Below are 12,980 nucleotides of genomic sequence, written 5' to 3' on the forward strand. Positions count from 1 at the left end.
GTAGTACCGAGTGTGGGTAAGAATTTTTGTGTAAATTTAACATAAATAATTGACTTGAAATTGACAGTGAAGTAAACATATGTGGGAATTAGAATATCCCGATAGTCCGGCTTGTGTCCGGTCCGGTAGTGTCCGGTCAGGGATAAGTGATAGTAGATATAGAATATTCCGATAGTCCGGCTGTGACCGGTCTGGCAGCGACCAGTAAGGAATAAAATATAGTCAATATAGATTTGTAACACCGATAGTCCGGCTAGTGACCGGTCCGGCAGACGGTAAGGTGGTCTATAATTGGGCAATAGATTTGTAACACCGACAGTCCGGCATTGTGTCCGGTCCGGCAGAGTCCGGTAAGGTGGTCTATAAAAAGTAAATACGTAGTGGACCGATAGTCCGGCTAGTGTGTCCGGTCTGGCAGCGCCCAGTCAGGTCCTTGAAATGAGAATGATGAAATAATATGTGAACAGTGAAATGATGTGATAAATGTAAAATTATGAGAAGTCGCAAAATATGTTGTGTTAATTCTATATGTATGTAAGAATGTTCGTGTATCGACTATAGTATAAATGTAAACGGAGTTTCACAAGACCCTGTTATTATTTCCTAAATTCTAAAAGTATTATCCAATCATTAAACCATTATTGTTGAAAATTCTGGATATACGAAGGAGAAGCTCTGAGTTAAGGCAGAGTACGAGCAATGGTGTCTCCAAGAATACATCGTTGATATTAACTAACGACGGGCTAAGTATATTCAGGTAGTCTGTGAGAATTCAGATTAAATTCCGATTAAATTCAAATTAAGATACATTTAATTCCGATTAAAGCAAATTCACCATGGCGACCCCTAACACTCCTAAACTGAAATTTAATGATTTCCTAGACCAAAAAATGGAATATAGATCAGGGGGAAAGGAACAATGGAAGCATATCAAGAAAGTTTGGGAGGGATTGAAGTTAAGATGGACACAAGCAGGTTATCTAGGAGGGGGGCCGCCAACAGGGGCCCAGTTGAAAACAATGGAATGTGGGTTAAGAGAGACGTTGCAGGAGGCTAGAGACAAGGAGGTAGAAAGAAACAAGAGCCGTTTATTTAAGAATCAAGGGACTAAACAGAGAGAAAGAGCAGAAGCGGAACTAAAAAATAGGAACTTGGGCTATCGAGGAGACGCGCAGAGTGCAACTGAATAAGAAACCAGAAATGATGGGGGTGGTTACTCCCACAGAGGGGGAAGATGAGCTGACGGACCTCCCTCAGGAGATGTCGCCAAATCCCTCTCTGCTGTTTGATGTAAATTACTAAATTTAAACTATTATGATGTGTGAGATTGGAAAATAGTTGAGAAAGTAATATCTCTATTGGCAACTGCAATTTTATTATTGATCGACAATACTTAATGGTGCATTGTGTATGGGATGTACTAGTATGCCTGGCTGGTAGGTGGTAACAGAGAACACTTACTACATGTATGAATGGTGGGTAACGAGTGACCACCAAAGTGCGAATGGAAAGCCATATGATGCGAATGTGATGTACTAGGCAGGGCCAAGTGTGAATGACAGATATTTGAATTGATTACTCGGACTTGAGACCGATTTAGCCTTTGGGAAAGGGTCTCTCTAAGGTCCTAACAAAGCATAGGTGTGTGTGTGAAGTACATCGGGTAGTAAAGTCGGCGCGCTGACTACCAAGTTTGAGTGAGGCAGTTTTAGTAAAGGCATAGGTTGTTGACAGTATTGTAATGTACATAAATATCGTTGAATATAGAAAAGGTGTTGAAAACGCTGAAGTCCACTCTAGAATTGAATGAAGGCAGAGAGGGTAAGGAGTGGAAGAGACGGGGTGAGAAGCTGTATGGAGAATGGACAGAAGGCGGGGCCATTGTGTCTCCCACTGGTCTGCTTGCTGGGGTGCATGAAATACGCTTGATATTCAGTCGGGAACTAATATCGGTATGAATGAGGTGGTACCGGTGAGAATGTTGAAAAAGTCGCAGGCTTGCTGATGGGAGTTATATCATAGAATATTGAGGGGGTGTGCATGACTGTTGGAAAAAGTGTTAAACTCTATTAACGTAAAATTCTGTGTGTAGATTTATATTATGAGGTTTGAACTATACTAATATTGTAGAATTACATAATCAACATCTGAACATACTTACGTTAAACATTAATTGAGCCACTGAATAATAGATAAGATATACACTAGGGACGGGGCGAAGGGTGTGTTCGATGTAAAACGGGAGTGATGTTCTAACCAAGTGCTGAGAAATAAGGTAGATTTATTTTGTTCTTTTAATTAATTTACACAAGTACTTCCCGGTTATTGATTTTGGTTTGATTGTTCAGATAACACCACTGAAATTAAACAGGAGGTTAAGGTATACTAACATTAGAATCTGTTTTCATTATGGGGAACAATGAAAGGCCCGCAGAGTGGATTGCAGGCTGATATTATTTTTTGTTAAAGGGACAGTGCACGTTTATCACAATTGTGTGAGTTTATTGGCAGGGTATAAAGCATTTTGGGGAGACAATCCTTTAAAGACTGAATGAGTTACATGAAACATTGAGGAAATTTAAAACAAATTATTTGAAGGTATTATTATAATTATTAGGTTTTGTTTGTAGCAAACGTTTTGGGTTTAAGGGGATTTCCATGTTCCCAGAGACAAGATATCTTAAAGGGGTACACTCACATATGAAATATTATACGTTTTTATTTTCTGAGTCTTAATTAAATAGGTGAAATCTTTTGATAGAGGAATGTTGTTTAATATAGTAAGAAACACTTCTTTGAAGGGGTGGTATGACTTATGACCTCCATTGTAACTTTCCTTTGTGGTCTGATCAGCCTCATTGGAAAGCCATTTGGATGGAGAATCTAGGGTAATTTGTAATACTGATATTAAGGTAATTTAATACAAAAAGGCAGTGAAATTTACATTATAGTGTCAATATATTTTCTCTGATGAACGTGGTGTGAAAATTTAGCTAGGATAAGTTTTATTTATGGTAGACTCATGTTAAGTATTTGGGACATATTTTGAGCCAACAGGGCAGGGAAGAAATTTAGATATTTGTGTTTGGTTTTAACACCTGTATATAGGGGGTGCCATTTGAATATTTAATTTGTGGTCATGGGTAATACGTTTTTTTTTATTTTTTTTATTTTGTATTTTATTTTTTAAGGTAAATTAATTATAGTGGGGTTTAATTAACCTATATAAGGACTTTAGAAAGTGCCACCATAGACATGTTTTTCTAAAAAAAATCCATGAGTTTAGATAAAGCCAAACAGTGAGACATTTAGTTCAAATTTGGAAACATGAGAAAACGAGCTACAGACAGATAAGGGGAAAAGGCAGACAGAAGAGCCCTCCCCTGCACTGCAGAGACCTTGAAGGTTGGAGAGCAGAGAGGAGAAGTTTTAAAAGGGAGCCAGGACGAGCAAAGATAACAGAATGTGTAGATAACAGTTACTGAGTGGAGACAAAAGGGAGAATTGGACATGTGGAAAATGAAAGGGGCGCTCCTACATGATAATGTCAGAACAGAAGGATAATATACTAATCTTACCTAAGTCATTATTTAGAGTAGGTAAGGTTGTTACCTGGGCAGAGCCAGGTATCAAAAGGGGGATGGGTAAATTGTGGTCTAGGATAGGATGGGGCCTATTGGATAAGAAACTAAAGATATAATCAGATAAAACATATGAGAAACTGTTTGTTAACCAAGCCTGTATGTCCAGGATTTTATGCATTACAGGTGAACTACAGGTGAAGTCACTCAATCCAGTCCCAGAGGCTTGTTGGGGGGACCATACAAGGACTCCTGGTGACAGCTAGCTGAAAGAGCTACCCGGATTCATATCGCACGGGGGAGAGTAGCACACACTGACACTGTCGAACAATAAACAGTGTTCGAGAGGAGAACTGGAATTAACAGGATTCCGGGGGCCATCTCTCGAATGAAGTAACCCTCCCTGTCCTGTCACCCCTGTTTTTGTTCATAGAAGTGAAGATGTGTCTGGCTCTTGCTAGTGATGTGTTCTCTGGGAGAGGGTGGGGCTTTACAGGAGTGTCAGTGTACCTGTGTAATGGGGGAGGGTGTCCATATGGGGATTACATGATAACCAACTTGGGACAATTCTAGGATTGTAGAAGAGGGTATTCTTATAGCATAGGGGATCCCACAAAGGTGGATAGGTTTTCCATCATATGGGGAAAACCTGGGAGCACTGTTGAACTTTGTAAAGGTGATGAAATCCTACTAACCATCAAAACTATTAAGCTCTCTGATGCAGGCACTTACACCCTCTGACTACAAAGGACCGGGACAGACACGATGGGTGTGTTTTCTATTAGGGAGCTGCCAAAACCAGAGGTCCCAGACGAACCAGGGCCAGACACACTCCTCTACCACCCCTGGACCGAACCTGCCACCTACCACCACTGTGTTAAAAAATCCCATTCAGGTAATTAATGTTAGAGACTACACAGCTATTGATCAATTAGGCACTGAGACTGGTTTTGATGGTAGGGACAATTTGTGGCTGTCTTATATGAGGTACACAGCTAAAACCCTGAGAAGAAAGGACTGCACTATTTGTAGTCATGCTAGACTTGTTCTGGCTACACACCCATTTGCTATAGGAGAAGGAGAGGGGTGGTTGTGTATACTGAGAGGTTTTTACCAGGTTCAGACCAATTCAACCCTCTGTTCCTCTTTGAGCCTTGTGTTTCCTACAGTACCTCCTCACTGGGCCCCTTGGGGTGTTAAGGCATATGGGGGCAATTACAGTTGCATCACGGGTACAGGTAGTGGCATGGACTATGGGAGATTGCCTGAAGCTGATTGCAGCAGTAACATAACCATTTATGCCACTTGGCCAGTTACAGGCCTAAACCAAACTAGTGGTCTGGCTAATGTGTGGTGGATATGTGGACCCAAAAGAGTACTGAGACCCATTCTTAGAGGAGACTGGCAAGGTACGTGTGCTCTGACCAGTTTGATAATTCCACTGACCATTGTTGATGTTACTTCTGAACAGCTGTTGGGTTCTGTATCCAGGGGACCTGAAAACATTCCATCCCATGGGAGACATAGATGTAGTGCTCCATGGACAGAGGATGTAGTTGACATACACACTAACCTGTTGGGAGTGCCAGTGGGGGTTCCTTGGGTAGGAATGATGGACTCTGGCACTTACTACCTATTATAGGTCCAGCCATAGTGGATGCTAGACAGACTGCATGGATCAGTTATATCTACTATAATCAACAGCGTTTTGTGAATTACCCCCGTGATGCACTCACTGGTCTGTCTGAACAGCTTGAGGCCACATCTAGGGTTGCCAGACAGTCTGCAAGATGTTCGGTGAACAATGTTGCACGTATATTCCTAATAACACCACTCCAGATGGTGGTATAGCTAAGGCATTTAATGGGCTTGGTGCACTATCTGCTGAGATGAGGACCATGGCGGGGGTGGAGGAGTCTGGACTGTTCTTTTGGTTGGGAGCCTGGTTTGGTAAGTACACTGGTATGGTGGTTACTGGATTTCTGACCCTAATTCTTGTATTTTTATTATTGATGTGTTGTGCTGCTTGCATCATACCGTGTTTTAAGAAGTCTGTTACAGATGTGACTCTAGCATGTTTAATCCCATTAATGACTACGGATAACCCCAGTTGTAATTACTCTGCCTGGGATGCTGTCTATCCCATGACTAAATCTACTGCTAGGAAACCATTGTTTTCCAACAAGGTTGCCAGGGCACATTTCACCTGTGTCAAAATGACGGGAGGCGGTACTAATGTGGGACAGGTTCCTGGGAATTGGTGTCTGGATACAATCAACATTGTTGGGAGTTTCAGGCCAATATCCAGAGCAGATGTGGGGTGGTGGTGTGGCAACACTGTCCTGTTTGATAAATTACCCTCCAATACTACTGGAAGCTGTGCACTTGTTACTCTCCTTTTGCCTGTTTCTATCTACCCTACAGAGGCTGGAGACCTCCTTAGGGTCCAGAGGGTGAACCCTGAATATTGGAGGGGACGTTCCAGGCGTGCCACCACCCCATCTAGTGGTGATCCGACGTACATAGACGCCATTGGAGTCCCAAGGGGAGTTCCTGACGAGTACAAGTTGGTGGATCAGGTGGCAGCTGGGTTTGAGTCCTCCATTTGTTGGTGGTGCACTGTTAATAAAAATGTGGATAGAATACATTCCAGAATCGCATTGCAGTGGATATGCTACCGGCAGAGAAAGGTGGAGCTTGCACTATGTTTGGTGAACAGTGTTGTACTTTCATCCCTAATAACACAGCCTCCGATGGTAGCTTGACCGTAGCCCTAGAAGGTTTGAGGACTCTTAATGGTAAAATGAAATCTCATTCTGGGATTGATACCTCAATGTGGGACTCCTGGATGAGTGCCTTTGGTAAATATAAAACCCTGGTCTCCTCCATTTTGGTCTCCATTTCGGTGTTCGCGGCCATTTTGGTTCTCTGTGGATGCTGTTGCATTCCATGTATCCGTTCCCTTACCACTAGGGTTATCTCTAGAGCTATTGACCCTTCCCCCCTTTCCCAGATGTTTCCTCTGCTTGCTAATGACCTGCCCGAATTTGAGGATGAGGTTGAGAGTGCCTACTAGGTTTTGTTTTTCTTTTCATGAAATGCTATGACTGCTGAAATAAGGGATAATGAGTGACACCCTAGTGGGTGTCAAAAAGGGGGGCTTAAATTTCACACCATTTTCTTTTGTTCTGTTTTTCAATGAGCTGTTGTTATCTTTTGACATGAGGGTTGCAAGTTCTTAGGTGGCTGGTAGCCAATCTAGTACATAGTGGGATCGAATGGAGAACATGAAGGTATTTTAAACTTTGTAATTGTTAGCCTAGCTTATGTCACATCTCTTAGGAGATGTGAAGAGAGGGAATCACAAAACTTTTCCTTCTGGGAAAAGTTTTCTTTTTGTGTCTGGATCTAGTTAGGTTGTGTCACGTCTCTGGGGAGACGTGAAGAGAGGGATTTGTAAGGAAGTGCTATTTCTTATGCAGGTGACCAGCCTACTGCTATTACATTGCTATAACTGAGACAACGTATTTTCACAGTAAAACATGTTAGGTCCCATACAGGATAGCTCCCACACCCACACACACAGCACACACACATTACACACACTAACTGCCGAGGACACACAGATAAGACATACACCCACACATTGGGAGGAAGAGACAGCCTTGACTTGCAGAAACCAGCGCACACACCTAATCTCCTTCTTAGCTGAACATTGTGTGACAAGGAACGTCACGACAAGACTCAGAGGGATGACGGACGGCCCAACAGGACCAACCAGAAGACCAGAACTTCTAGACTCAACCTACTTTCTGTACTGTATATAACATACATGCACTCTGTTATCGGGGCTTCTTTTCTGCTGGTTCCTTAAGAACCGAATGAAATGGGCCCGTATACGTTGTACCAGATATCTTTACTCATAATTAAACTGTCACTTGTCATACAATTTACCACCTTGTCTGAATCGATCCTTGACCGGCTCACCCTCCTACATATCCCATTATCAACAGAACCCATTAGATTCTCAATAAGCATTCAATTGAAAACTACCAACATCAAAAAAAATTGCACTTCCTGGAATGATTTTCCTCAGGTTTTCGCCTGCCGTATCAGTTCTGTTATACTCACAGACAGGATTTTAACAGTTTTGGAAACTTTAGAGTGTTTTATATCCACATCTACCAATTATATGCATATCCGAGCTTCTGGGCCTCAGTAACAGGGCACGCTTCTCATTCATATGCCGAAATACTGCCTCCAAGCCAAAAGAAGTTAAACTCCCTGTTCGAAGACTGATTTAAGTCTGTCAATCACACAGCATCATCTTATTTAGGAATTTGCAGTGTGCCATGCTTCTGTGAGAGACAATTGTGATCTTAAGCAGCATTGGGTTGGTGGTTTCTGTAAAGCCACATTGGTTCTTGTGCTGATTCATTGACTTCGCTGTGTAAAGAAGGCAGAGATTGCACACATAAAATCCCTGACCACGCCGTGATTTGAACACGTAACCTTCTGATCTGGAGTCAGACACGCTACCTTTGCGCCATGAGGGCTTGTACAATGTGGTTTTTGGAGGGGATGCCTAGTTCAGATTTCGTTGACTGTATCATTTGGAATGAAGACCTGGTTCTCTGGGGAAATGTACCATCTGACAATGCCCCCTCGTCAGCACGTGCCTCTGCCCGGCGGGTTAGGTGTATGAAAATAAACCAAAGCAGAGCCCGGATAGCTCAGTCGGTAGAGCATCTGACTTTTAATCTGAGGGTCCAGGGTTCAAGTCCCTGTTCGGGCGATCCTTTAATGTTCACCTTTCTTCACTACGCTGTCTTTCTGAACTTGCATTTTCCTTGACTTTCCATGACATGTTCGACCTGAGGACAAAACACTCACAGAGCCAAAACAGCTTAGTCTGAAGACATCCTCATAGTACCGATAAAGTTTGTAGAAACATGTCAAACGATGTTAAAATGAATCCTCAGGTTGTCGATTGTCTTAATAATTGATAATATTTAAACTGGACAATAGCGTATTCAATAGAAAGGAAAAACAACGGTCACGCTCCCAAACCACCACTGCATGCTTCCTAAGCACTGACAGAAAGGTCTCGTTCTTCGTAATTTTTCTGAAAAATGAAGCCTGAAACAATGTCTAAAGACTGTTGACATCTAGTGGAAGCCATAGGAACTGCAATCTGGGTCCGAACCCATTAGAAACTCAATAAGCATTCAATTGAAAACTACCCACATCAAAAAAAATCGCACTTCCTGGAATGATTTTCCTCAGGTTTTCGCCTGCCGTATCAGTTCTGTTATACTCACAGACAGGATTTTAACAGTTTTGGAAACTTTAGAGTGTTTTATATCCACATCTACCAATTATATGCATATCCGAGCTTCTGGGCCTGGACGCTTCTCATCCATATGCCGAAATACTGCCTCCAAGCCAAAAGAAGTTCAACTCCCTGTTCGAAGACTGATATAAGTCTGTCAATCACACAGCATCATCTTATTTAGGAATTTGCAGTGTGCCATGCTTCTGTGAGAGACAATTGTGATCTTAAGCAGCATTGGTTTGGTGGTTTCTGTAAAGCCACATTGGTTCTTGTGCTGATTCATTGACTTCACTGTGTAAAGAAGGCAGAGATTGCACACATAAAATCCCTGACCACGATGTGATTTGAAGACGCAACCTTCTGATCTGGAGTCAGACGTGCTACCTTTGCGCCATGAGGTCTTGTACAATGTGTTCTTTGGAGGGGATGCCTAGTTCAGATTTCGTTGACTGTATCATTTGGAATGAAGACCTGGTTCTCTGGGGAAATGTACCATCTGACAATGCCCCCTCGTCAGCACGTGCCTCTGCCCGGCGGGTTAGGTGTATGAAAATAAGCAAAAGCAGAGCCCGGAGAGCTCAGTCGGTAGAGCATCAGACTTTAAATCTGAGGGTCCAGGGTTCAAGTCCCTGTTCGGGCGATGCTTTAATGTTCACCTTTCTTCACTACGCTGTCTTTCTGAACTTGCATTTTCCTTGACTTTCCATGACATGTTCGACCTGAGGACAAAACACTCACAGAGCCAAAACAGCTTAGTCTGAAGACATCCTCATAGTACCGATAAAGTTTGTAGAGACATGTCAAACGATGTTAAAATGAATCCTCAGGTTGTCTATTGTCTTAATAATTGATAATATTTAAACTGGACAATAGCGTATTCAATAGAAAGGAAAAACAACGATCACGCTCCCAAACCAGCACTGCATGCTTCCTAAGCACTGACAGAAAGGTCTCGTTCTTTGTAATTTTTCAGAAAAGAAGCCTGAAACAATGTCTAAAGACTGTTGACATCTAGTGGAAGCCATAGGAACTGCAATCTGGGTCCGAACCCATTAGAAACTCAATAAGCATTTAATTGAAAACTACCCACATCAAAAAAAATTGCACTTCCTGGAATGATTTTCCTCAGGTTTTCGCCTGCCGTATCAGTTCTGTTATACTCACAGACAGGATTTTAACAGTTTTGGAAACTTTAGAGTGTTTTATATCCACATCTACCAATTATATGCATATCTCCGAGCTTCTGGGCCTCAGTAACAGGGCACGCTTCTCATCCATATGCCGAAATACTGCCTCCAAGCCAAAAGAAGTTCAACTCCCTGTTCGAAGACTGATTTAAGTCTGTCAATCACACAGCATCATCTTATTTAGGAATTTGCAGTGTGCCATGCTTCTGTGAGAGACAATTGTGATCTTAAGCAGCATTGGTTTGGTGGTTTCTGTAAAGCCACATTGGTTCTTGTGCTGATTCACTGACTTCGCTGCGTAAAGAAGGCAGAGATTGCACACATAAAATCCCTGACTGTTATACTCAAACGTGATCTTAACACGCAACCTTCTGATCTGGAGTCAGACGCGCTACCTTTGCGCCACGAGGTCTTGTACAATGTGTTTTTGGAGGGGATGCCTAGTTCAGATTTCGTTGACTGTATCATTTGGAATGAAGACCTGGTTCTCTGGGGAAATGTACAATCTGACAATGCCCCCTCGTCAGCACGTGCCTCTGCCCGGCGGGTTAGGTGTATGAAAATAAACAAAAGCAGAGCCCGGATAGCTCAGTCGGTAGAGCATCAGACTTTTAATTTGAGGGTCCAGGGTTCAAGTCCCTGTTCGGGCGATCCTTTAATGTTCGTCTTTCTGAACTTGCATTTTCCTTGACTTTCCATGACATGTTCGACCTGAGGACAAAACACTCACAGAGCCAAAACAGCTTAGTCTGAAGACATCCTCATAGTACCGATAAAGTTTGTAGAAACATGTCAAACGATGTTAAAATGAATCCTCAGGTTGTCGATTGTCTTAATAATTGATAATATTTAAACTGGACAATAGCGTATTCAATAGAAAGGAAAAACAACGGTCACGCTCCCAAACCACCACTGCATGCTTCCTAAGCACTGACAGAAAGGTCTCGTTCTTCGTAATTTTTCTGAAAAATGAAGCCTGAAACAATGTCTAAAGACTGTTGACATCTAGTGGAAGCCATAGGAACTGCAATCTGGGTCCGAACCCATTAGAAACTCAATAAGCATTCAATTGAAAACTACCCACATCAAAAAAAATCGCACTTCCTGGAATGATTTTCCTCAGGTTTTCGCCTGCCGTATCAGTTCTGTTATACTCACAGACAGGATTTTAACAGTTTTGGAAACTTTAGAGTGTTTTATATCCACATCTACCAATTATATGCATATCCGAGCTTCTGGGCCTGAGTAACAGGGCACGCTTCTCATCCATATGCCGAAATACTGCCTCCAAGCCAAAAGAAGTTCAACTCCCTGTTCGAAGACTGATATAAGTCTGTCAATCACACAGCATCATCTTATTTAGGAATTTGCAGTGTGCCATGCTTCTGTGAGAGACAATTGTGATCTTAAGCAGCATTGGTTTGGTGTTTTCTGTAAAGCCACATTGGTTGTTGTGCTGATTCATTGACTTCACTGTGTAAAGAAGGCAGAGATTGCACACATAAAATCCCTGACCACGATGTGATTTGAACACGCAACCTTCTGATCTGGAGTCAGACGTGCTACCTTTGCGCCACGAGGTCTTGTACAATGTGTTCTTTGGAGGGGATGCCTAGTTCAGATTTCGTTGACTGTATCATTTGGAATGAAGACCTGGTTCTCTGGGGAAATGTACCATCTGACAATGCCCCCTCGTCAGCACGTGCCTCTGCCCGGCGGGTTAGGTGTATGAAAATAAGCAAAAGCAGAGCCCGGAGAGCTCAGTCGGTAGAGCATCAGACTTTAAATCTGAGGGTCCAGGGTTCAAGTCCCTGTTCGGGCGATCCTTTAATGTTCACCTTTCTTCACTACGCTGTCTTTCTGAACTTGCAATTTCCTTGACTTTCCATGACATGTTCGACCTGAGGACAAAACACTCACAGAGCCAAAACAGCTTAGTCTGAAGACATCCTCATAGTACCGATAAAGTTTGTAGAGACATGTCAAACGATGTTAAAATGAATCCTCAGGTTGTCTATTGTCTTAATAATTGATAATATTTAAACTGGACAATAGCGTATTCAATAGAAAGGAAAAACAACGATCACGCTCCCAAACCAGCACTGCATGCTTCCTAAGCACTGACAGAAAGGTCTCGTTCTTCGTAATTTTTCAGAAAAGAAGCCTGAAACAATGTCTAAAGACTGTTGACATCTAGTGGAAGCCATAGGAACTGCAATCTGGGTCCGAACCCATTAGAAACTCAATAAGCATTCAATTGAAAACTACCCACATCAAAAAAAATTGCACTTCCTGGAATGATTTTCCTCAGGTTTTCGCCTGCCGTATCAGTTCTGTTATACTCACAGACAGGATTTTAACAGTTTTGGAAACTTTAGAGTGTTTTATATCCACATCTACCAATTATATGCATATCTCCGAGCTTCTGGGCCTCAGTAACAGGGCACGCTTCTCATCCATATGCCGAAATACTGCCTCCAAGCCAAAAGAAGTTCAACTCCCTGTTCGAAGACTGATTTAAGTCTGTCAATCACACAGCATCATCTTATTTAGGAATTAGCAGTGTGCCATGCTTCTGTGAGAGACAATTGTGATCTTAAGCAGCATTGGTTTGGTGGTTTCTGTAAAGCCACATTGGTTCTTGTGCTGATTCATTGACTTCGCTGTGTAAAGAAGGCAGAGATTGCACACATAAAATCCCTGACTGTTATACTCAAACGTGATCTGAACACGCAACCTTCTGATCTGGAGTCAGACGCGCTACCTTTGCGCCACGAGGTCTTGTACAATGTGTTTTTTGGAGGGGATGCCTAGTTCAGATTTCGTTGACTGTATCATTTGGAATGAAGACCTGGTTCTCTGGGGAAATGTACAATC

General features: G+C 42.4%; 2 non-coding genes across 2 annotated transcripts; both read left to right on the forward strand.

Annotated features, from left to right (window-relative positions):
- The first annotated feature begins 8,303 nt into the window (after window positions 1–8,303).
- On the forward strand, window positions 8,304–8,376 carry trnak-uuu (transfer RNA lysine (anticodon UUU)). The gene has a single exon. It is a non-coding gene; the product is annotated as a tRNA-Lys (tRNA).
- Window positions 8,377–10,680: 2,304 nt separating this feature from the next.
- On the forward strand, window positions 10,681–10,753 carry trnak-uuu (transfer RNA lysine (anticodon UUU)). The gene has a single exon. It is a non-coding gene; the product is annotated as a tRNA-Lys (tRNA).
- Window positions 10,754–12,980: the final 2,227 nt, after the last annotated feature.

The sequence above is a fragment of the Oncorhynchus clarkii genome, unplaced genomic scaffold (genome assembly GCF_045791955.1).
Source record: "Oncorhynchus clarkii lewisi isolate Uvic-CL-2024 unplaced genomic scaffold, UVic_Ocla_1.0 unplaced_contig_34_pilon_pilon, whole genome shotgun sequence".
Taxonomy (NCBI): Eukaryota; Metazoa; Chordata; class Actinopteri; order Salmoniformes; family Salmonidae; genus Oncorhynchus; species Oncorhynchus clarkii.